Genomic DNA, 23858 nt, shown 5'->3' on the forward strand with positions numbered 1-23858 from the left:
CAAAAACAGACTTAGTTTACTTTTTATCTGGACATTGAGGGCACATTTGTGCATGTGTATTGTATATGTTGTTTTCTGCACAGATGGTTTGTTGTAATTCGATGATATAAAGCAAACATAGAACAGATTCTCCTTAAATTCAAGAGATGACTTCCGGTATTTCAGAGCAGTAGTGTTCAGAATAAGTGGTCACAGGCACATTTAAATTCTGCTTCTGTTTTGTTCTCTTTCTTGCCTTTTCTCATCTATGTATGTAACTGTTCTTCTTTCTCTATTTTCTCAGTACGTTGGCATTATCTCCTCTATGTCCCTCTTGGTTCCTTTTTTTTTTTTTTTTTTTTTCTGGTGTATAATTAAATTTCATGAAATAAATATGGATTCATCCTGCTGAATGGTAATATGTTGAACTCTGCTATTAGCGCAGACCATTTGGGGAATGTTGTCAAAGTCTTGTGGAATTTTCCCAGAACTAATAGGATTTGAAAAGAAAAATCCACCCATTTACTTCCCAGGTTTGTTCGTTGTTGGTTTCTTGATGAAAGAAAGTGACCTGTTCTTGATGAACTTGACATTGATTAGACTCAGAGTTGAGGGGCCTTCCCAGAAAGTCAGGGGCCACACAACAAACAGATTTGAAGCAAGAATCTAGTTTTCATTTTCAGAATCCGTTGCCGTGTTTTTGTTCTGCAAGGTTCGACTTCACCTTCTTGTCCTCTCCTGTCATTTAGGAAGGGAACTGCCTCAACACCTGTGAGATCTGTGGCACTAGAAAACTCTGTACTTTTAAAACAGCAGTGTCATTTACATAATTCCCTTTCCCACTTAGGAAGTTTTCTGTTCCCTCTCAGTGAAATTTGCATCTCAATCTCTCTTCCTTGTAAGAGCCTCCAAAAACCCTTAAGTCACAGTATTTTTGAAAATATGAAAGTTATGATTTGACTTTTCCATTGCCTGTTTATCCATTGGATTAGTGATTTTCATTAACCTCGGGAATTTAAGGAGGCAAAGCTCCTGACTGAGAATAGATCTTTATCGTGAAATCAAATTATCAGATGAAACCTTAATTAGGATTTGCGCTGCTGATCAAAGGAACAGCCAAGGGATTATGTGGCAAAAAAAAAAATAAAGGAAACTCATAAGCTACCCAGTGCCAATGGATGGATTTTCTCCATGGTGCTTTTATGTGTACCAAAGTCAGATTTTGGATATATGGTCCACTAATAAACTAGAAATACCAATCTGTTATTTTTAAGTGAGCCTACTAATTTATTATTTGAGAATCAATCTGAAGAGAATAATAAAAGTTGTCCAAATAAAATAAATCCTGTGAGGTCCTTAAGTGAAGTGAAAATCACTCAGTCGTGTCTGACTTTTTGCGACCCCATAGACTATACATTCCATGGAATTCTCCAGGCCTGTTTCATTACCAAGGATAAGACAGCCAAAGGAAGGTAGTCCAAAGAAGCCTGTTAGATTCTGCACAGATCAGGGCCCCAAGAAGGGGCAAGACTGTGTTCATCATCCTAGGGATAAACACAAAGGAATAAAAGTCTGAAGTTAGGTCAGAGATTCCAGCTTTGAGCCTAAAATCAGCTGTGCCTGCCTGGGCATCTTTGGCCAGGCACTGGTACTGCATATCTTCTAGCTACAGATTTAATCGAAGGTCCAGAGCCAGGGAAAACCGTGTCTGTCATTAGACTTATTATCCTCCCACCAACAGTGACTTTGGAATTGGCCCATGATCTCCTGCTCAGATGATCCCCCTGGGACTCATTTATTCATCTTATATTTGTTGACCACCTTTATGGGCCAATTACCTTGAGAGGTTGTGGGGAAACAACAGTGAAAAACTTATCATTCTTTCCTTTAAAGAACTGTAATTTCACTAAGGAGATAAAATTTGAACAGTTCTAACAAAATATAGCAGGTGCTATGTTAGAGGTAAGTGTGACAAAGAATGCTGTAGGAATATGAAGGATACCCAACCAAGTTGGGGGGTAGGGAAGGAATGGTCTGGGAACACTTTCAAGGACTTTAAAATATTTTACTGAAGCATCAGGGGTATGGCTGAACTCTGTGGTTGGGAGGCAAGCTGTGAGGTGAGAAGGTTGGCAGAGACCAAACCAGAAAACCCTTTATACCCCAGACTTCATCCTTAGAGCAACAGGGAATACACGGAAGGTTTAAAGCACAGGGAAGACATGACCAGATGGGATCGCTAGGAATAACGCTGAGTTCACTGTGGAGCATGGTGTGGAAACGAGCAAGGCTGAAGGCAATCATCTAGTCTATCAAAAGCCCAAGCCTTGGGAGTAGTAGAAGGGATGGGACAGTTTCAGGGGTTATTAAAGAGACAGAATTGTAAGATTAAGGGATAGATCAGATATGGTGAGGGAAAATTAACCAGATGTATAAGTAAAAAACGCCAAGTTTCTTTCTTGGGCAAATGGGTAAATGGTGCTATGTTTTACTGAAATATATATTATATGAACAGTAGGTTTTATGAAGACAGAATAGGTTAAGTTCAATTTGGGGACATTTAGCATTGAAGTCAGAGAAGGCAATGGCAACCCACTCCAGTACTCTTACCTGGAAAATCCCATGAATGGAGGAGCCTGGTAGGCTGCAGTCCATGGGGTCGTGAAGAGTCAGACATGACTGAGCAACTTCACTTTTCACTTTCATGCATTGGAAAAGGAAATGGCAACCCACTCCAGTGTTCTTGCCTGGAGAATCTCAGGGATGGGGGAGCCTGGTGGGCTGCCATCTATGGGGTCGCACAGAGTCAGACTCAACTGAACCGACTTAGCAGCAACAGCAGCACTGAAGTGTCTGCAGGCATCCCAAGTGGAGCAGTCCATCAGGTAGTGGTTCTAGGAGTCTGAACTCAGGTCTGAACCATGACATTTGGAGGTTGTCAACATAGAGATGGTAAATGAAGTCATGAGGTTTGAGAATAAAGATAGAAGGAAACTTGAAACCTGTGCAGAGAGAGAGAGAAGTCTATCTTGGGAAGTACATCTTCCTCCACTCTTCCTTATTATCGTGGCAGAATGGTTCGTCTCCTGTCCTGGTTCCCATTTCCCATTCCAGTTCCCTGCTTGAATGGTTGCCCTGCTCTAAGCCCTGAGATTACCTTGTTGGTAACCAAAAAGTCAGTAAGCCCATACCAAACAAGTCCCTTTTTAGAAGACTGGGCACTTTTCCTTTATCATCAGCTGATGACTGGAGTCCTGCTACAACCCAGTCATTTTCTCCTGGGATGAAGCTACCTTCAAGTTCTTTCTGAAAACTCCTAGAGCTGGGTCCCTTCCACAAACCATGGCTATAAATACCATTCCAGATTGAACTCAAGACTCTCAGGCTTCCTTGGCCCACTGGCCAGCCCCTTTTTGCATTAAGCATGTTTGAATTTGGGGGTTAGACCAATCTCAGGTTAAAATCTGACTTTACTGCTTAATCATTTTGAGACCTTTAAAAAGTTGTCCTTTCTGACTTCCTTTTCTAGATCTGTAAAATCTAGATCTGTAAAATGGATTAATAATTTCTATCTGCCAGAGCTATTTTGAGGATTGTGCTAGAATATATGCATAAAGTTCATGACACTGCTCTGTAAATTAATACACATTTTTTTTTCTGTATTTTCCCAGCTTGATTGTAACTAATGTGAGAACAGTATGATACAGTGGGAATAACAAATGTATGTAGTAAAGGCTTAAATGTTCATATTTTTAGAGCCTTAAAATAGGTTTCAAATTACCTTATTTCAGTGTGAGTGATTTTATATATGGCAGTTCTTTCTGAGCTTCAGTTTTCTCATTTGTAAAATGAGGATAATACCTGTGTTATTTACTTCACAGCTGTCATATGCCTCAAAGATAATGCATGTTACAGCGCTTTGATAACTAGAAAGTTCTTTTAAAATGTAAAATATTAAGCACTTCATTTCACTCATAGGAGATGTTAACAAACTTATTTTTTATATCAGTATATGAACACTCTGGACATCCCAAACTTTTGACCAGAAAATGTTAATGTATTGCTATTAAATTATTTGAATTACCTACAAAAATCTCACTTTAAGGTGACTCAAGATTGTTTTTTTATTGCTATAGATCTTAGTCTACAAACATTTATTGAGCACTTATCAGTGAAAGACACTGAGCTACATCCTAAGAAACAGAGAGGAAGTATCCAATAGCTGAGTTTCAGAGGTTTACATGCTAGGTCATACTATTGATAAAGAACCTACCAATGTAGGAGATTCCAGAGATCTAGGTTCAATCCCTGGGTCCAGAAGATCCCCTGGAGGAGGGCATGGCAATCCACTCCAGTATTCTTGCCTGGAGAATCCCATGGACAGTGGAGCCTGGTGGGCTAGATTCCAAAGGGTAACAAAGAGTCGAACATGACCGAAGTGTCAGCACGCCCGCACACATCCTAGAAAGAAGATTGTCAAATAATTACCGTATGGACTTACAAGGTTCGAAGATTTAGTAGATGTAGTTGGTGGAAGCTGAAGGGATCAGGGATATCTTCTTAAAGGAACTGATAGCATGCAGAGTTTTGAAGGATGAGTAAGAGGAGTTAGGTGATCATTTATGAGTAGAAATGGAAGTTCTCGAGGGTATTCCAGACAGGAGCAGCAGCAATGACAAAGATAAGAGTATCGACCCACATGATTTTTAACACAATTGGTTTACATTTGTTCAGGGGTGAAGAATGGTGGGCGAGAGAGAGGAAGAAACAAGAGTGAAGTCCGAAACTGAGCCATAGATGGAAATCTTGCCATGGAAATATATTGAATACTAGATTCCACATGATGAATATAAAATTTACTTTGTATATACTTTGGAGTAGAGCAATTCTGGGGGCAGGGAGAATACTGAGGAGGGGAAATTATTTCAGTGAGACCTAACAAGGCCGTAATCTAAAGTAATGGTGGTGGGAAAGGAGAGCTATACCAAGTAAAGCTTCATTAAAGGAGAAGACTTGATTCCTGGGGGTGACATGGCAAGTGAAGGGGAAGAAAAAATTAATATATTCTGATTTTTCTGACTTGTACAGGAGGACAGTGTTAGGCTATACAAAAAGCTAAAAGGTAGAAATAGGCAGTACTGCTGGACAGAAGAGGTGAAGAGAAGAGCATGGAATATTTACTTTCACAGCTAAATATGGGTAGAGGACAATCTTTATCATTAGGAGGAAACTCCAAGGATAGGATGTATGCTCTGCTAAGTCACTTCAGTCATGTCTGATTCTTTGTGACCCCATGGACTATAGCCTGCCAGGCTCCTCTGTCTATGGGATTCTTCAGGTGATGATACTGGAGGGGGTTGCCATGCCCTCCTCAATAGGCTGTATACCTTCCCATTATATACACTATCATCCCTTCTCTCCCTTGTCTCCTAACTCATGCTATCTCTTTGGCTAGCTGTAGAGAATCTGAAATTCCCTTTAAATATACTTGATAAAAATCTAGGAAAATTCCCTGAAAATATATTGATTCAACTCAATTGTTTGATAGTTTAAATTCTGGTAGAGGGAAGGGACCCAAGACTCTTTAAAAAATGATAATTCTTAACCAAAAAATAATCCCATGAATAAGCTTTTGATTCTAACCTTATTGAATTAAGTCTGCCTCCTTCTTTCATAATCTTTCAGATTACCAGCCATGGAACATTGTTTAATTCTCTCATATTCCTATTGTTATTGCTTTAGAGATCTTAGCATAGTCAACCAAGGCTTCTAAAAACCATCCTAATCTGAAATCATAGAAGAAGAATAGTAAAAATAATAATACAAAGTATGCATCATTTGCTATGTGTCAGGTTCAACTGCTTTAAACATAAACTAATTTTATGATCACAAAGATTATTTCTATGACAAAGATTATTAGCACTATCTCTATTTTAATATAAAGGAACTAAGGCAAGGGGAAATGTAATAACTTTCCCAGTATATACAGAGTAAGTAGAAGAGCAAGAATTCAAATTTAGGCAGTTGGGAATCAGAGGGCTTGTACCTCATCACCCCACTATTAAAGGTGCGGATAATTAGACAAGGGACTCTGTACATTTAGTAAAGCTGGCACTCTCGCCCTCTATGGAGTCAGAATACAGTATCATATATGTATATATCAAATCATATATGAATATATTAACATATTGATACTGGGCATATTAAAACCACAAAGGCAAAATTCTCAACCAGGAATATAAAGAATAAAATCACACATCACACAGCCTGGGTTCATATCTCAGTCTGGCTTAGTACCTCAACTTACCAAGGTTTGAATTATTACAAGTTGAGTGACTATGGTTGTTGTTCAGTCGCCCAGTCATGTCCAGCTCTTCATGGCCCCATGGACTACAACATGTCAGGCCTCTCTGTCCCTCACCATCTCGCAAAGTTTGCCCAAGTTCATGTCCGTTTCATCAGTGATTCCATTCAGCCATCTCATCCTCTATTGCCCTGTTCTCCTCCTGCCCTCAATCTTTCCCAGCATCAGCATCTTTTCCAATGAGTGGGTTCTTCGCATCAGGTGACCAAAATACTGGAGTTTCAGCTTAAGCATCAGTCCTTCCAGAGAGTATTCAGGGATGATTTCCCTTAAGATTCACTGGTTTGATCTCCTTGCAGTCCAAGGGACTCTCGGGAGTCTTCTCAAGCACCACAGTTTGAAGGTACCTGTTCTTCGGTGCTCTATCTTCTTTCCAGTCCAGCTCTCACAACTGTACATGACCAGGGGGAAGACCATAGCCTTGACTATACCGACCTTTGTTGGCAGAGGAATGTTTCTGCTTCTCAATACACTGTCTAGGTTTGTCATAGCTTTCCTGTCAAGAAGCAATCGTCTGATTTCATGGCTGCAGTCACCATCTGCAGTGATCTTAGAGCCCAAGAAAAGGAAATCTGTCACTACTCCACCTTTCCCCATTCTATTTGCCATGAAGTAATGGGGCTGGATGACATGATCTCAATTTTTTTAATATTTAGTTTTAAGCTGGCTCTTTCTCTCTCCTTCTTCACCTTCATCAAGAGGCTCTTTAGTTCCTCTTCACTTTCTGCCATTAGAGTGGTATCATCCGCATATCTGAGGTTGTTGATAATTCTCCTGCCTATCTTGATTACAGCTTGTAACTCATCCAGCCCAGCATCTCTCATGATGTGCTCTGTGTATAGGTTAAATAAACAAGGTGACAGTAGACAGCCCTGTTTCTTAATCCTGAACCAATCCGTTGTTCCATACAGGGTTCTTACTGTTGCTTCTTGACCCACAAACAGGTTTCTCAGGAGACAGGTAAGATGGTCTGGTATTCGCTTCTCTCTCAGAACTTTCCACAGTTTGTTATGATCCACACAGTCAAAGGCTTTAGTGCAGTCGATGAAACAGAGGTGGATCTTTTTCTGGAATTCCGTTGCTTTCTGTATGATCCAGAGAATGTTGACAAGGTAATCTCTAGTTTCTCTGCCTTTTCTAAACCCAGCTTGGATGTCTGGAAGTTCTTGGTTCACATAATGCTGAAGCCTAGCATGCAAGATTTTAAGCATGACCTTACTGTCATGGGAGATGAGTGCAATTGTCCAGTGGTTTGAACATTCTTTAGTACTGCCCTTCTTGGAAATTGGGATAAAGATTGACCTTTTCCAGTCCTGTAGCCGCTGCTGGGTCTTCCAGATTTGCTGACATACTGAGTGCAGCATTTTGAGAGCAGCATCTTTCAGGGTTTTGAAAAGCTCTACTGGAATTCCATCACAACCACTAGCTTGATTGACAGCAGTGCTTCCTAAGGCCTGCTTGACTTTACACTTTAGAATGTCTGGCTCTGGGAGACCGGCCACACCATCATAGTTATCTGGTTCATTAATATCTTTTTTGTACAATTCTTCCATGTATTCTTTCCATCTCTTCTTGATCTCTTTTCCATCTATGAGGCCTCTACCATTTCTGCCTTTTATTGTGCCCATCTTTGGGTGAAATGTTCCCTTGATATTTCAAGTATTCTTGAAGAGATCTCTAGTCTTTCACCTTATGTTTTTTTCCCTCTATTTCTTTGCATTGTTCATTGAAGAATGCCTTCTTGTCTCTCCTTGCTATTCCCTGGAACTCTGCATTTAATTGGGTGTAAAGACTCTGATGCTGGGAGGGATTGGGGGCAGGAGGAGAAGGGGACGACAGAGGATGAGATGGCTGGATGGCATCACCAACTCGATGGACGTGAGTTTGAGTGAACTCCGGGAGTTGGTGATGGACAGGGAGGCCTGGTGTGCTATGATTCATGGGGTTGCAAAGAGTCGGACACGACTGAGTGACTGAACTAAACTTTCCCTTTCCCTTTCTCCCTTGCTTTTTGCTTCTCTTCTTTCTTTAGCTATTTGTAGAGCCTCCTCAGAAAACCCTTTTGCCTTCTTACATTTCTTTTTCTTTGGGATGATTTTGTTCACTGCCTCCAATACAATATTACAGACCTCCATCCATAGTTCCTCAGGCACACTGTTTACTCGATCTAATCCCTTGAATCTATTTGTCACCTCCACTGCATATTCATAAGGGATTTGATATAAGTCATACCTGACTGGCCTAGTGGTTTTCCCTACTTTCTTTAGTTTAAGCCTGAATTTTGCTATGTGAAGCTGATGATCTGAGCCACAGTCAGCTCCAGATCTGTTTTATTTTTATTTTATTTTATTTTTTTGCTGACTGTGCATAGCTTCTTCACCTTTGGCTACAAAGAATGTAAACAGTTTGATCTCAGTATTGACCATTTGGTGAGGTCCATGTGTAAAGTTGTCTCTTGTATTGTTGAAAAACAGTGTTTGCTATGACCAATGCATTCTCTTGGCAGAATTCATTTAACCTTTGCCTATCCATAGGGCTTGTGGCTCAGCTGGTAAAGAATCTGCCTGCAACTCAGGAGACCTGGGTTCCATCCGTGCACTGGGAAGACCTTCTGGAGAAGGGAACAGCTACCAACTCCAGTATTCTGGCCTAGAGAATTCCATGGACTATACAGTCCATGGGTTCGCAAAGAGTCAGACAGGACTGAGTGACTTTCACTTTCACATCCATAAAGCAACTATGAATCTGTTAGTTAATCTCTATTAGACTCATTTACTAATCTGTAATATAAATGTAATATAACCTTATTACAGGGATATGGTAAAGGTTAAATGAAGAGAATGTGCCTGAAGTACTCTGCCCATATTTATATCCTACTTACTCTGACATCATGCTATATGCCTTCAATGCTCTCATCCCTTTACATGTGTGAACTCATTTAATCCTCCCAACAAGCTTATGATGTAGACGCTATTTTTGTCATCATAGTCATTTTACAGGTGAAGACACTGAGGCACAAGGAGATTAAATAACTTGTACAAATTCATACATGTATATAACCGGCGGCCATGGCTGGTCCGGCTCTTAAGCCCTCTGTCAGCGGCCATGCTATGCTGCCACACTAAGCATAGCACTCGGTGTGTTAAGGCTGCCACCTTGCCGCCCAAGTGGGTCTCGTCCTTTTTGTGGGCAAAATTATTTCATCTCCCTTTTTCATATGCAAGGAATAGCCCCTGAAACACTACAGGTAACTGTTAGCTTAATAAGTAAGAAAAAATTCTGTGAGATGGAAGAATAAAAAATTTTAAAGGGCAGCTATGGAAGGAAGAATCTACCCTCCTCAACAATTGGTTGGAAGTCATCCCCTCTCCAAGCACATGCAGGGGTCGTGTTTATGATTGAACTGGATGTTACTCAATGGTCGACTAATAATCTTAGGCAGTTAATATCTCAAAGAGCCCTTAAACCAAAATAAACTTGTTTCTGCCTATCTATATGGTAGCGTCTAGCTAATGTGATGAAACTCTTTATAAGAAAAAAACCTCAAGCTTTCTTTCTTTTTTTCTTTTTGGTGCCAGATTGGATAGTCTATTGATGTATAACCACTTAGAAGTGAAGTCTGCCCACCAGTGTCTGACCATGTGCTCTTAGCCAACCAGTTGTTTCCCTCTCAGTTTCTCCACTGTCCACAGCTGCTGGATAATGTTATTAATATCCCCAAACCAGGTCTGTTCCAGAATTAGCAGTCAGGAAACGGTGGCTATTATCAACGTGATTTCAAAAAGCCACTAAACTTTCTTCGAAAAATCTAATCCCTAAGACTTCTTTTCCTGTCTATATTTAACATTGATTTTTCTATTTTAAAGCCAAAGATCATATTCCATTTTGAAGTCTAACAAATTCTAATCTCTCAGAAGGTTCAAACAATATTATCATTCACTATGAGTTTGAGCCATCTTTCTTTCTACTTTGCTGACATTTGGGGTTGAATTAATTCCATTACTGCTGTGCATCTTTCCTCTCACAGCCGTTATCCACGCAGTTGAGAATTATGGACCACACAAATCAGGTCAATGAAAAGTTCTAATTGTGCTCAGCTGTCTTCTTTCTATACCTTCCTTTATAATGTGGTAACAACAGAGGTGATTGCAGCCACCATCCCAGAACAGTGGGGTGACCCCGACTCTTAACTGTTCACACAGTTAAAGGGCAAAGCTTCCCAGAATGTCCTTTGTCTCTTAAAATGAAGTTGCTTTAGAGCTTTCCTAAATAAAAGCCCACAGTGTATTATGTACTGTGTATTTCAGGCAAATAAAAATGTTTAAATCCACAGACTGAAAATGATCTTCACACATAAAATGAAATCTGATCAGTTTACAGCCCAACATGAATAGAACTCCCAAATTAGGCACTTCCAAATTCAGCACAGCAAACCCTGCCAGCCACCAAAGGAATGGGAGAAATCAAAGCCCTTCTAAATCTTCCTTCCATGACATATAAAAGATTCAGCAGAGTAGAGGTCAAAGAATATGAGGGGGGAAAGGTATAAAGGAAAAGAAAGATAGCTGATTTTTTTTTTTTTTTAGTATGAAGGGATAGAACCTAATTATTCTTTTATGCAGAAAATCCCTTTGGCTGTACACATGAATAAGAGCACTCAAGGCAGCAACATTTTTCTTATAATTAGAAGAAATTATGATGTCTCTCTTGAAAGGCAGAATTTTCCTTATCATGAAAAACAGTGTTCTTTATCATCCTTACTTTTTATTAGAGCCTTCAAAATGAGGTTTTCTTGAGCCTCTTGAAATAAATCCATTCCACTTTGAACTGCCGGAACTAACTATTAAAACGTGGCCTGATTCATCCTGAGAAATGGCCATATGCACACTTGCCTGCAATCATAATGACTGCTAGGTGCATTATAAAGAACACTGGATTCCTCTCTCCCACAACCTGAACTGTGCCAAGATGGAAAATGTATGCATTACCCCTTTAAATAGGCTGGTGTGTCTCATCTTTACATTCATTTATTTATTTTTTTCAATATGTATTTCTTAAATGGCACTATGGGCAAAGCATTTGGTACAGGGCTGAATTTGCTGTGGCTGCTTGGAATTTAGCCTAAACAAAACACAGCACGTGAAAGATGATAATCATCAAGCCATGAAGGGAACTTTTTTTTTCCCGGATACAATTTGAAGGCCTTGGGAAGGTAACGGTACTCTTTAATTTCATACCAAACCTTCATGGGGAATAGACACACAGCTCCAAGTTGTTATCAGCAACCGAAGGAAATATTGACACCAGGGATGCAAAATCACAGTGCGGTAGCTGCTCTGCTTAGCTGTTCTTGCTGAGTTCTCAGGAGTGAGCCTTTTCCTAGGATGGCTTCCACACAGTCTGACTTAGAGGCTTGGTTTTTGGTACTTGGGCTCACTCTCTCCCTCATGAACACAGTGTGTGCAGGTCTCCCCAAGGTTGGTTTTGCCCACTCATCCTTTTATTATTTCCTTTATTATTTTTTCTTATATTTTTCATAATTCTCTTCCACTCTGTTTTTCACAAGCCTGAAGCACCTTTAGAGGGTTTGAAAAGGAGAGGAGAATAAATGAAAAACAATTCCAACACATGTGCCCCTATGAGTTGCAGTAAAGGACTGAGTTTGTCCCAGCATCTTAATATTAGCATTGAATTGTAGTTGCCTAGAATTATCAGCATTGAAGAAGGCAATAGCAACCCACTCCAGTACTCTTGCCTGGAAAATCCCATGGACGGAGGAGCCTGGTAGGCTGCAGTCCATGGGGTCGCTAAAAGTTGGGCACGACTGAGCTACTTCACTTTCACTTTTTACTTTCATGCATTGAAGAAGGAAATGGCAACCCACTCCAGTGTTCTTCCCTGGAGAATCCCAGGGACAGAGGAGCCTAATGGGCTGCCATCTATGGGGTCGCACAGAGTCGGACACAACTGAGGCGACACAGCAGCTGCAGAATTATCAGCATGCCTCCTTCTATTAGATAGCCTCCTTCCTTCAAGAACTTACTATATTCTATGTACTACTGTACCTTTAACCATCTGATCACCATAGTAGGTCTTTGGAAAGTAACTTACAATTGAAGAACTGATGTCTTTGGTGTCTTCCCTTATGTCCTCTACAAAAACTGTATTTGATTTATTTAAACTAAATATTTCTAGAACTCCAGTCATGCACAAGACACTGTGCTACACGCTCCAGGAAAAAAAAAAAAAGAAAGCTGTCTTTAGAAAAGTCTAAAGGGAAAAATAAACTGTGCACTAACTGTAATAAAGATGAAAGTTTTGGCTTGGGGGCAGAGTTAGAACAAGAATTAGACTCAAGCATATTATGAGTCATTCTTCACTTTCCTGTGTGTGTAATTATGGGCACGTATGTAAAAGACAACATTAGTCAACTCCAAAGGAAACAAACATCTACCGTGAGTGCACCATAGCCCCATACACATGAGCTGTAAGTATGCAGTGAACAGCTTTTTCAGTTCAGAGGGAGAGATGGAGCGTGTTTGGCTGAGGGAAGGGCTTTTTGTTTTGTTTGTTTTGGCCACACTATGTGGCATCTTAGTTCCCAACTAAGGGATCGAACCTGTACCCCACCTCCCACTACCCACCTCCCCACCGTGCATTGCTAACAAGGAGTCTTAATCACTGGAGTGTCAGGGAATTCCTTTAAGGAGGTGTTATTTTAAATGATCCTGCAAGGATGAATGAAATGTCATTAAGATAGAAATGTAATCTTGCATATGGAGGGAAAAAAAAAAAACCTAGGGCCATCAGAAGTTTTGACACGCAGGGGAATGTAAGGAAGGGCTTAGTCCTTTGAGTTGTTAGCTTGGCCAGGAGACTGGAGTGGAAAATTGATAGGACTCTATCAAAGCTAGAATCCCAGAAGCTGTGCCACCACTGAACCTCAAGAAATGAATACTTCTTCCTAGATTTTCTGTAGAAGCCCCTGTGTGACACCAGCTGGTGGTTAAAACCTCAAATGGGTTTCTTTAGGAGGAAGGAGTTTGAGTCAGTTGTATATATGTCTTGCATTCTTCATAAATTGAGAAGTTTATGTTATATACCAAGTGCTAAATAATTATTTATTGACAGACTAGTGAGCCTTATAAATTATACTAAATATCAGCTACAAACTAAAAATAAGTTCAGAGCCTTCTCTGATATTTGCACATTAGCTCACAGAAACCAGAGCTTTGAAACTCCTTAGCAACCATACCAGACAGGAGCCTGATCAAAAATAAATTGGGTTCTTGGATCCAGTTCCAATATGTGTATGTTGGAGAGCTTCTTCACACAATAAGCAATTCTTGGACACTGGCAGAATGTCCGAGAATTCGACTCCAATTGTGACATTATCTACCTGGAAATAGCATCAGATTTCACAGGTTAAGGGCTCAGCTCTTACAAAACTGCCATCTCCCTCTCACCCAGCCTCCCTTCAGGTGGCAGTAAAAAGCCCAAATTTTACCTGTACTTCTGACCAACTGGCTGTAAATCAGAAGTTCCCATGACCCCCTTCTCAAATTAGATTAATTTGCTAATACAGCTCACATAACTCAGAAATATTTTCCTTACTGGATCACCAGTTTATTATAAGAGGATGTAACTCAGGAACAGTCAAATGGAAGAGATGCAGAAGGCAAGGCATGGCGAAAAGGCAGGGAGCTTCCATGCCCTCTTGAAGCATACCATTATTCCTATATCTCCTTGTGTTCATTGGGGCAGAAGCTCTTTGAACAGTGTCCATTTGGGTTGTTACAGATGCTTCCTTACATAGGTGGGATTGATTAAGTCGTTGGCAATTGGCAATCAGCTCAACCTCTAGCCCCTCTCCTCTCCCCAGATGTCAGAGGGTGGAACAAAAGTTCTAACCCTCACATCACATGCTTGGCTCCATTGGCAGCCAACCCCCAACTACTTTGGAAAGTAGGTGCTTTCCAAAAGTCTGTTCATTGATATAGCAAAAGATACTTTTATCACTCTCAACACTTAGAAAATCCCAAGGGTTTGGAGAGTTCTGTGACAGAAATGGGACAAAGGTCAAATATATATTTCTTATTATAAATCACAATACCACAATATAGTTTTAGAAAAGTTTGATATTTTTCCCAAGTTGCTTTTTATGTGCGATCTCCAGAAATGTGTTATTTTATTGTATTGTATAATTAAAAAAAAACTGGCATAGTTTAAGAATACATAGTATATTATCCTAGCAATTAACTACTTATACTATTATTGATGTATGTGTTTATTCAAAACAGGCATATTGAATGCCAAATATGAGTCAGGCTTTAAAAAAGGTTGAGGTGATTATGAAGATAACTGAGATAGGATTCCTGCTTATAAAGCTTCACAATTTAGGATGCAGGGGGAAAAAAACAAACACAGTGGAAGGTTTTTACTAAGGAAACATCCATTGTTTCAACAAATACTGCCACTAACAGCATTGAAACTGGGTAATCCCTTATTTTTAACAATTGAAGGATCTGAGAATTCAGATTTTCTTTTAGACAAATATATTTGCCATTTAGTATTTTATCAAAACATTTATTGATTTTATAATAAGGAAAACAACAGCTGCATTTTTAAATTATAACATAATCACTGGACCTAAAGGATAAAAATTAACAATTTGGAAAGAAATATTTTAATAAAATGAACAATGAGAATACATGAAGAGACAAATAATTTTGTTTAAAAAAATTGCTTCTCTCAATAAATGTCCTAATTGAACACAAATGTATTATTGTTAAATCACAGAAAGAATTCAGAAAAAAAAGACTAATTTATATTGTGCTTCTTTTATAACAATTTGAAATAAATCCAGCCTATAATTGTTCTAATAATTTACTTTTAGAACTAGGTCACAGGATTTAAAGATCACTCTGGTGGGCTATATCTTCATGACTGCAAAGAATGAAAGTATCTTTAGAAATCACCAAATGATCATTTCATATACCTTCTCCCCATTTTTAATGATCTAAGTTCTTTATGTAGCCATATACTTAAACCAAATATGTACCTCATTTCTTTAATCCTTTTTTTTTTTTCAAAAATGTTTTTCAGATCTGATGCAAAATAAAAGGTATTTAACCCACAGGGTGAATTTCTGTTATAATTTCAGTGCAGGTAGAAGAATATTTGAAAATGCCAGTGTTTCTTGCTATCAATTCACATCCACAAGTTAGAGGTTTCTACAAAGGGTCTTTATAGTTCACCCTTTTGGACAAATGGCTGGATCATAAGGAGTTAACATAGTTTAAGACTTAATGTTCCTAGCAAAAAAAGGCTTACAGCAAAAGAATGAGTGCCAAGGGCGAAGCTGCTCTTTCTTGCTTCAGTGCTAGAGCTGCGTGATTCACAACTGCCAATCAGCTGATCTGAAAAGGATTTGTTCTTTACTGCATTTCTCCTTTATTGCTCCCACCCCTCTGGTCTGGTGTACATTGCCTCCAGCTAGGAGGGTTTAGAAATGGCTACTAAACAGACAACAAATGCTGTTCTCTGCATCAAAGGGCAGTGGACACTGTGGAGAGAAAGGGCTTTTGCTCACCCCCATTTCCTTTTCACATTTAGCCTTTGCCACTGCAATCCTGAGAACCTCAGGCCATTGCAAAAGGAGAAATTGCCTGTCAATTTCTAAAAAATTCAATACTGAGCTTTCACTGAAGATTTGGGGTGCTGAACTGGTTGCAGCTTCTGAAATACTAGCAGCAAAAAAATAAAAAATTTAAGTCTCCAGTACACACATTTTAACAAACACTGTGGCCACTGCCTAACCTGGTCACCATTATATATAAAGTGAGGAAATTAGACATCACAATTTACAGTTGAAAACAAAGAGTCTTAGATGAAGGTGAGAGCCAGGTTTTGCAATTACCCCTGCGTTGACGTTTGGAGCATCCTTACAAATGCTGGCCATGTTGTCACGACAAATGAGCATGTGAGTGCATGCATGAGCAACGTTAGTGGACATATAAAAATAGATTTATGTATAAATATTGCAGATGTATCTTTTAACCAGCATGGAGTAGTATCTTGGCAAATTTGATTAATGCCCCAGGGTTCTTTTCTCCCTTTGGTATATTCATGAAGCACCAGTTAAGAAGGTTGGAATTTTCTGTAGGTCTACTGGGGAGTAATTATCACTCAATGCATTAGCAGTGAAAAATCAGAGATCATTGCCAGCTTTCCTCACTTCCAAGGCAAGGCTAAACATTCCCTCAGATTGAGTCAAATGGTCTTTATTAATTTCTTGCACTAATTCACCAAGTGGCAATGCAGGAATAACTGGTTTCTGTTGCAGGTATTTCCATGCTGAGGAAAACACAGTTCTGAGAAGCTGTATTTTTGAACCATTCTAAACCAAAAATTTCTGTGTGCTCCAGACAGGCACACACACCCAAGGGATGTCTAGCTCGCAGGCTCTTGATAGGTGAAGGAGGTGTGGATTGGACCTGAGATGGGTTTGGTTTGCTGTTGTTGTTAGCTCTGAGCTGAAGTGCACAGATCCGATTAGATTATTGAGGCAGGCTGGAGGGAGTGAAGGCACCCCAGATGATGAACTCAGATGCATTGCTTAATTCCACCTCGAATCCCATACTGGTTCAGTTAGACACTGGAGCTTCTTTGCCAGCTGCAGTATCACCATCAACCCCTAGCGACAGGTCCAGTACTCCATCTCCCAGCAGAGCCCCCCAACACGCGCTACCGCAAACCCACCAGTCTGCTCCCTGCCTCTCCATTAATCCCACTGCTCCATATTAATTCAGCCTCCTAGGAAGTAGTGGGAGTGCGGGCCCATTAGGTGGTCAGTGGCACCGCAGACCACAGGCCATAGTGCAAAGAGTCAGATACCACTGAGCTTCGAGCCAGCCAAGCCTCAGCGTATCTGCCAACAATGGAGCAAGAGTCTACCTGGATGCAGCATCCATTGTTCTAATAAGAAATATATATATAGAATCACTTAACAGACCCAAGCCCCTAAATGTTATGTAATTTTGAGTTACAGACCCTTCATTTGTTAAGATACAGCATTGAGAAATCCAAGGAATACATCATTTTATGCTCCTGAAAGAATTTTCGTCTCCTGCCACCGTGAGGAGTATGTATAATGCCATTCAATTGTGGTTTTGTCACAAATGAACTGAATCCACGTGACTTAAGTGAACATGCACACGTGTATCTACCTAGAGAGATAAGAGAGTGAGAAGAGAAGGGATAGTGGGGGCGGGGTGCTGGAGAGGGCAGGCGCATGCGCTGTACAAAAGGAGGGGGTGGGGGGTGGGGGTGGTAACCAAAGGACTCACTGCAATGCAGTTTTACATACAGGCCTGTAGGAGCAACCGGAATGTTATTAGACCATAAAAGCACATCAGGCTGATTTATGGTTTCTGATCAAGGTTTCTGTGAAAATTACTCTGCATCACCGGCTCAAGGTGACTGCTACCATTAATGTGTGGAAAATAAATGAGATTGGGGACGCTGATAGCAGAGGAAGGGAAGGAAGCGCGAGGCAGTTTATACAGCACAGGTTCCCCATCTTGTTTTACAGTGCAGAGAAGCCTGTCATCAAAATGATTGCTGTGGGGCAGGAAAGGCAATTCTGGGTAATTAGATCTTATGGCGTGTAGCCGGTGCTTTCTTACAGCGAATGAATCAGGATGGTCGGGCGAATGCCTGCTCTCCGCATGCCATCTTTTCTATTTTCTGCTCATATTCAGAGAGTGTAGTTTAAATTTAGGAGGAGAAGTATGGCAATACTGTTTTCCTGACTCCATTTGACTCTAATAGTATTCATTCCCAGTCTACGGTTTTCCCGACTCTATTTGTTTCTAATAGTATTCATCTCTCCCCAATAAATAATCTTCCAAATTGGAGACTTTCCAAGAGAATTGATGTCTAGGAATATTTTATATGTCATCCGATGGCAACAAAAGAGTTCCACTGGCCTTTTCCATTCCTTCCCTGTTTATAATTCATCACTAAAACATTTTATATATGAAATGCCCTACTGCCTGTTTCAATATAAACAAATAGCATATACCCCAAGGTCTTCACATGAGATAGTTGCTGCAAAAGGTATAAAAGCTGTTTGCTTGCAAAACGCCCTGCTCTTCCTCCTTTTTCCCTTTGTTCTTTTAGTCATTGTGAACTCTGCCTGAGCATTTGCTTGTATTTGGTGTCTTCATATTAGAGTTGGAAATGGCACTCTCTTCCAGGATTTTGACTCTACATGCAAGTAGACAGCCCTGCCTTTTGGCATGCTTGGATAAAACTGAGTAGATGAAAAGATTTTCAAATCTTTTTTTTTTTTTTTTAACTACACCCGTTTCTCTAGCTATCCTAAAACTTGCCCTCTGATGCTTCTGTCTATCATCCCCCATCTGGAACATGCCAGTGTCTGATGTTCCCAGCTGCTTTTGCTGTACTGATGGCCACTAAGAGGCATAGCTCCAAGGAAACCCACAGGCCTAGAAAACACTCAGCCCACTTAGCCAAGAAAGAACAGAGACCTGCATTTTCCCCTCGCCCTCTGTTTTTAAGTAAGGCTTTCACTTTAGTGACACATCTTACTCTTAGGTGCCCATGTCTGTGTGATAGCTGGGCTGGATTGAGACTTTCATCCCTGTACATACACACAGACACACACCCTGAAATACTGCCTCAAATACACATTGAGGATTGGTGCTGCTTACCCATGTTGTCAAGGATTCTGTTTCAAAAGCTCAAACACAGTCTCTAGATGATCCCCAAAATGCCCAGTACCCAAAAGGTTTAATTGAAGCAAGGGATTCTAATATCCGTACAGCATTTTAAAGTCTTCAGAAAAGCTTGCTTTCACACCATGCCTTTTTATCATCACCACAGTAGCAGGAGATCTCTAAGATGGTCATTAATGATTTCCATCTTCAGAATGGAAAATGCAAGCTCAGAGGAGCCACTTGTTTTGCCTGAAATCATTTCGTTCACAGTAGTAGAGCCAACTCATTTTCTTTACCTTTCTCCAAGTAGGCTACTATAGTTATAAAAAACAAAAAAGAAAAAAATCATCCTGGGAGAAAACAGACTGCTATTCTTGTAGTGACTCAGCTATGAACAAGAGACAAGACACCAGACAAGACTCCTAGCTGCTTTGGTTCCCTTGATTTACTCAACTATGTGGAAACCCACTCTAGCCTGGAAAATTCCATGAACAGAGGAGTCCGGCAGGCTAGAGTCCTCATGGGGTCTCAAAGAGTAGAACACAACTGAGCACATGTGCCCATATGGACTAGAAATTGTCTATAGTATCTTCTAGAACTCTCCTTTTTCTATTTTCAATATCTTTCTCAGGAGCTATACTATGTTGGGAAGAATATCCAGGCACTGTCAGCATCTTGGGAGAAAAAGAAAAGAACTGTCTTCCCAGTTACCGTTCCCGTCTCCAATGCTTACCTATGCGCATGCAAGCCCCATCAGCCCTCCCCACAACCATTCTGTTTGGAAGAGAAAATTTTGAGACAAGAGAGAAGCCAGCAATTCTTAGGAGCATTCTTAGGAACATATGAGTATCCTAAGATGCCTGCCTCATTTTAAGATTAAAGTTTAGCTCTGCAAATAATTACTAAAGTCCATATGGAGGAGAGGGCACATCCAGAGGCCCCAGAGGAACATGTGCCAAAGAAGAGCATCATCTGAGATGCTGCCAGATCGCTATTGCTTCATGGCAGTGGCACAAGCTGAACGAATCTAATACATCTCCCCTCATGTGGGGTCATCCCCTCATATGGAGTCATCCCCCCATTATGCAGCTTCATTTAATTTGGCTGATGCTACCTTTTACTGCAAATGATTCTACAGTTTGCTAGTTTCTTTAGCTTCAAAAGGATTATTTAGTTGACCTTCAGAAAGGTCCATTTGTAAACTCAAGGATAATGGCAGAATATTTGGAATTCAGCCACTTAAGAGTATATGGGAATATTGGGGGTGGGGAAGCCACATTCCTGCTTTAGAAAACAATTGTTTTGCTTGAGAGGTAAAAACTTGATTGATCATAGATCTTACCTTCTTCAAAAACATCTTTTCCAGAAAATTGTCCCTGTGATGACTATGTTGTTTACTGGATTTCTGTGGCCCATTCCCACGATAAAACATGTCTGGGGTTTCAGTAACTGCAGTAGGCTTGGTGGAGAGTTTTGAGTTCCAGATGTGGTAAAATCCCATTCTCAATCCTGTCTTCCCTGACCAAAGCCCAACTCCCCAGGACCAAAGGGAAACTGAAACACGATTGAGAAAAAGGAGTATAAGTCCCACAGAAAATATTTAGGAGGCTCTCAGGATGTGACCCGGAGAAGGCAATGGCACCCCACTCCAGTACTCTTGCCTGGAAAATCCCATGGACGGAGGAGCCTGGTAGGCTGCAGTCCATGGGGTCGCTAGGAGTCTGACATGACTGAGCGACTTCACTTTCACTTTTCACTTTCATGCATTGGAGAAAGAAATGGCAACCCACTCCAGTGTTCTTGCCTGAAGAATCCCAGGGAAGGGGGAGCCTGGTGGGCTGCCGTCTATGAGGTCGCACAGAGTCGGACACGACTGAAGTGACTTAGCATAACATACCAGGATGTGACCACACTGACTAGGAGTCATAAAAAGGTTTAGGGAAGATATAGTGCCACACGAGTGGCTTAGCCCAGCGACCAGCTGCTCTGAAGTCAACCAATTACCCTCAGGTTTGCTCCAGTGCATCAGAATCAATTGTTTTAGCTAATAATAATGAACACTGTATATCTGACTTCACACAAAAGGCACTAAAATCAACTGCAAGGCTGAGAGAACCACGGAAGTGTCCTGGGACACACGTGTATGTTTTAGAGGAACAAGTGAGTAGGAGGGAGATGGGGACCACCTTTCCTCCACATAAAACTTGAGCTGGCTCTTCTCCTTCGCCCCCAGACAAAAAGCAGTATAGCTAAACTGCTTAAGTCTCAGTTCTTCGTAATACATAAAGCAGACCTTATCTCCCTCCATTAAAAACCCTGCCTTTCCTTTCAGATAACCAGCAGAACTAAAATGCCACATTTTCTTTCCTCTAGGGAAACACATCATGGTAGGCGTGTTTAAATTTAGGGCGATGGATGGAAACAATTTGCCTCTCAGCCCTTGAAGCCCAAATCCTCAGGCCTGTGCATTTCCTGAGAGGATCGGTGCTTACACAATAGCCTCGTGTTTTGTCAGTTTTGCTGTAAAAATACCCAGCAATTTCTTTAAGTACTGCAATTTTGAAAATTTCCAGAAGACATCATCTAGTAGCCAATCAGACAGTAGAAGCGGGAAGAATGACAAAGCTCTTCAATAAACAGAACAGAGTCTCTCCAAACTTTACATAATAAATACAGTTGACCACAAGGAAGATTTCATTGTCCTTGTGTTCCCTACTTATTTAGTAAACTCTTAGAGAAAACTTTTCTAGCTACACTCTTCTAGCTCTTAGGTGTGCAAGAGAATGTATCTGAAGAAGCACCCTTGCCCACAGGGTATGAAGTAGTTGTTGCTACTAACCATTTTCAGGACAACCTATTGTGGCACGTTGTGAACATTAAAGTTTGTTTGGATTCAGAAATTAAACTTTTTCTTTCCTTCCCTTGTCAGCAGAATTTTGTTTAAAATGTAGTGTTTTTTTGCCTTCAAGGAGAAGGAAATTATCTTCTGATTCACTTTGGTTACAAAGTCTCGGCACAATCTGTTGCAAACCAATGGTGAGGTATTATGGAAAAGGCAAAAAAGAAAGGATGAAAATACTTAAACAAAATATCTTAGACAAAAGCAGAGAGGAAAGGAGCTTCCTTGTCAACCTAGAAAGAGATTCTGCCTGGCTGAGGGAAAGGAAAAGAGAGAGAATGAGGAAGGGCTGTTATGATAGATCTAGAAAATCCAGGGTGGGTGCCTGAGTGGATGCCTGCTTTACAAGCATGACTGGTAGGGAGCATTTGTATCTTCCTGACAGACATGGTCTGGGCATCCAGAAGCTGTCTGGAAACTAGATCAACACAGCAGACCACTCAGCCATCCCATGCACCAACTGTCAGGCTGGAGTACTTTCTGTTATTTCTGGAGAGAATTTCTCTTTACTTCTAAGCAACAACTTGCCCAGAGATAGCCCAGCTGGGGTGATGCTCATCCAGGTCCACAGATATGTTGGGTCTCCACTAAAATAAATCTTTGAGAACCAACCCCTCTCCCCATTCTCCACAGGCACCACTAGGACCCTGACCACCTGAGGTTTCAAGACAAAGAAGCACGGGGTCATGACATACAGGAAGGCAGCAATGAGTGGAACCAAATGGAAATCTACTTGAGCCTAAGGCAGTGATCTCTCCTCCCAAGGAAAATAAGCTCTAGGATTTCACAAATAGTTCAGCCCATTTGTCAGGATACAAGAGCTAGTTGGGCTTTGAGAACAGGCAAGGTTTATTTGTTGTGCATGCCTCCATTGGAAACTCACTTATATGGAAACTTATATGACTCTACTAGGTGAAGCCATATAAAATCTTCAAGTGCTTCACCATTTTTAGTCTACTAAAATGGCAATTTTATGTTGTCTAACACAATCATAGACTCTGGGGACTTGGGAAGCCAGTTAGCAATGGAATTTCTATATAAGACAACAGAATTTCTATATAAGACTTAGAAGTGTTATTTTGGTGGAGGGTGGAGACATGTAAGAAATTTACAGGGAAGCGTCATTTGCTTAGCACACACACTGTTTTTACTTAGTCCACACAATTGCTTGGAATGCTCCCTTCCTGCTCTTCTCACCTAGCCATCCTTGCCACTTGATCCCAGTCACTGATCCCAGTCATTCCTTCTATCAAATACATAACTAAAAAATATATATATGTGTTTTGTTTTTTTTTTTTTAGATTTTGCTGTAGAGGCTTTATTTTTTTTTCAGTTCACCTCTTCCTCTACCACAATGACTTTCATTATCACACCAAGATCTGAGATTCCCAAATCAACATATACGCTCCATGTTGCTCTTCAGTCTCTCAGTTGTGTCCGACTGCAACCCCATGGAATGCAGCATGCCAGGCTTCCCTGTCCTTCACTATGCCCTGGAGTTTGCTCAAACTCATGTCCTTTGAGTCAATGATGTCATCCAACCATCTCATCCTCTGTTGCTCCCTTTTCTTCCTGCCCTCAATCTTTCCCAGTATCAGGGTAGTTTCCAGTTAGTTGGTTCTGAGCATCAGGTGGCCAGACCATTGCAGCTTTAGCTTCAGCATCAGTCCTTCCAATGAATATCAAGGGTTGATTTCCTTTAGGGGAATGGATAGATGACTGGTTAGATCTTACTGTCCAAGAATCTTCTCCAGCACTACAGTTCAAAAGCATCAGTTTTTCAGTGCTCAGACTTCTTTATGGTGCAGCTCTTACATCCATACATGACTACCGAAAAAACCAGAGCTTTGACTAAACAGACCTTTGTTGGCAA

At 40.6% G+C, this 23858-nt stretch overlaps 1 long non-coding RNA gene across 1 annotated transcript in view; it reads left to right on the forward strand.

Moving 5' to 3' along the window:
- Positions 1-23185, forward strand: part of LOC123330747 — a 95255-nt gene extending 72070 nt beyond the window's left edge. Inside the window, exon 2 of the long non-coding RNA XR_006546843.2 lies at positions 22619-23185. This is a non-coding gene — a long non-coding RNA (uncharacterized LOC123330747). The remainder of the gene's footprint in view (positions 1-22618) is intronic.
- The last annotated feature ends 673 nt before the right edge of the window (positions 23186-23858 follow it).

The sequence above is a fragment of the Bubalus bubalis genome, chromosome 20 (assembly GCF_019923935.1).
Source record: "Bubalus bubalis isolate 160015118507 breed Murrah chromosome 20, NDDB_SH_1, whole genome shotgun sequence".
NCBI classification, from domain to species: Eukaryota; Metazoa; Chordata; class Mammalia; order Artiodactyla; family Bovidae; genus Bubalus; species Bubalus bubalis.